Source organism: Sinocyclocheilus grahami, unplaced genomic scaffold (genome assembly GCF_001515645.1).
Source record: "Sinocyclocheilus grahami isolate Dianchi unplaced genomic scaffold, SAMN03320097.WGS_v1.1 scaffold1287.1, whole genome shotgun sequence".
NCBI lineage: Eukaryota > Metazoa > Chordata > Actinopteri > Cypriniformes > Cyprinidae > Sinocyclocheilus > Sinocyclocheilus grahami.
The window spans coordinates 215,298-217,709 of NW_015506466.1; the positions used below are offsets into that span (position 1 = coordinate 215,298).

At 40.4% G+C, this 2,412-nt stretch overlaps 1 long non-coding RNA gene across 1 annotated transcript; it reads left to right on the forward strand.

Annotated features, from left to right (window-relative positions):
* The first annotated feature begins 260 nt into the window (after window positions 1-260).
* Window positions 261-2,059, forward strand: LOC107568857 (uncharacterized). The gene is made up of 4 exons (XR_001606818.1): window positions 261-273; window positions 416-563; window positions 1,455-1,587; window positions 1,675-2,059. It is a non-coding gene; the product is annotated as an uncharacterized lncRNA (long non-coding RNA).
* Window positions 2,060-2,412: the final 353 nt, after the last annotated feature.

Consider the following 2,412-nt stretch of genomic DNA (forward strand, 5'->3'; position numbering starts at 1 on the left):
TCTGGATGTTACAGGGACAGATGAGACACACGTCTGCTTATCCGGTGGAGACGAGAGCGGCTAATGAAGCCCTCTTCACCAGAAAGCGGAATGCTGCCATCAAAGGCTTTGAGAAAGTATACTACAGAAAATAATAAAACATCTTTTAAATCTTAAGTTGTAGTTTATTTTAATTACTGTAATTTTAAACAGTTATCACAGCACTTTTCTGATTCTTGATTTCTGTGCATTTGCTGTAGGGCTTTTGTGGTGGAGCAGGACCTGCAAGGCAATGTGACTTTTCATTTGTGAAAAAAAGGGAAAACCTGAAACAAAAATATAAAGTAAGATCATTCTGTTACTTCTAATACAGAAATCAAATGACATTGTGCTGTTAAAATGACTGCTTTTGTATTGTGTTTGTAAATTTTTGCAGGATCTGAAATGTCTGCAGACTGGTGTGAGCAGTGAGGATGGAGAAGTCCACAGCAGCATCCTGTAAATGGTCCAGTGCCATGGATGAGACACTCCCATCACTCCACCTGCCCTTACTCCCTCATCTTGGCAAGAGAGATGGGATAAAGGTAACAAAGGGCGACATTTGTATGATATAAATAAACAAGTAGGACATGTAAGAACTGCTTATGGTAATAGAAGGGATGATACAGTGATATCTCGATTGAGAATTGGACACTCTACTCTTAATAAGAGTAGAGTGTTGCTGTGGCCTCTTCATCCTCAGTGAGCCCAGAGTCAGCGAGAACATCTAGAGCAGGGGTGCCCAAACTCGGTCCTGGAGGGCCAGTGTCCTGCAGAGTTTAGCTTCAACCCTAATCAAACACACCGAAACCAGCTAATCAAGGTCTTACTAGGCATACTAGAAACTTCCAGGCAGGTGTGTTGAGGCAAGTTGGAGCAAAACTCTACAGGACATCGGCCCTCCAGGACAGAGTTTGGACACCCCTGATCTAGAGAAAGACCAAAAGATGCTGAGGATGTGAGTTTGGTCAAGTTTGACCTGCTGGTTTCGGTTCATACAACATCAGTCAATGGAGCCCGAGTTTCAGAAGCTTCAAAAGCATCATCAAATAAAGTCATGAAGCTTCTGGAAATCAGGCTCCATTGACTGATATTGTATGAACAGAAACCAGCATGACAAACTTAACTAAAATCAACTTTTGTGTTCAGAAAAAAAAAAAAAAAAAAGCAAGGATTGAATAGTGTGGAGGCGAGTAAATAATGACTGAATTTATATTTTTGGATGAACTAACCCTTTAAACCCCCCCAAATAGAAATATGAAAATATATGCTTGCATTTATATTATAGTAATGCCTTGAAGAAATAAACGTTAAGAAATAAGCAGCTTTATTGAGCGTTTGTGCCTAAGACACAAAGGATTTACAAAAATCACATTTACATTTATTCATTTGTCAGACACTTTTATCCGAAGTGACTTACAGTACTCTTATTACAGGGACCTCAATCCCCCTGGAGCAACCTGGAGTAAAGAGCCTTACTGAAGGACACACTACTGGTGACTACTGCAGAGATCGAACCAGCAATCTTCTGCTTACTAGTTCAGTGGTTTTGCCCACTACACCACAAAAGTAATGAAGCTATGACAAAAATTGTATTGTAAATTGCATGTAATTGTAAACATATGAAAGGAAATGCTGATGTTAAATGATTTGCAGATAGTCGTGCTCATGGAGAGCAGCACAAAAATGTTTGGAGCAGACACAGCGATAGCCAGATTGTCCCGCACATGTTCTCCTGCTCTTGTTCAAGATTGTGTGGTTCAGGGGCGTCGTCATGGTCTTCCTCATCCTCTCTCTGCAATCAGGCAAGGACAGCCTCGATGTCCCTTTCCCATCCATGATCAGATTCAGTCTGACTGCAGCAATGAGGGAGGTGATGGGCAGCAGAGACAGGTGAAGGTGGGACACGGTGGTCTGATGCTTCATCAGAATAAAGCTGCAGAAATGGCACAGCTGTGTTGAGATGCAGTAGGATGTGGATTCACTGCCTGTAAATACATGTTTGTTAGAACAATGTGTTTGAATATAGCTTTGTTTCATGTGTCGATGACTTGTATTTATTTGTTGTCATGATTACTTTTAAATAAATAAAAATAGAATAGTAAATAAAATAGAATTGTTTCATTAAATTGTGCATTAATTCATTACTTGACTGAAAATTGAGATGTATTCACCTTGGCTGCATTTGTCTAGTGCAGTGATCCTCAAATCTGGCTCGTGAGATCCACTTTCCTGCAGAGTTTAGCTCCAACCCTATAATCAAACAAACCTACCTGTGATTTTCTAATGATCCTGAAGACATTGATTAGCAAACTCAGGTGTGTTTGATCAGGGTAGAGCTAAACTCTGCAGGAAAGTGGATCTTGCGAGCCAGATTTGAGGATCACTGGTCTA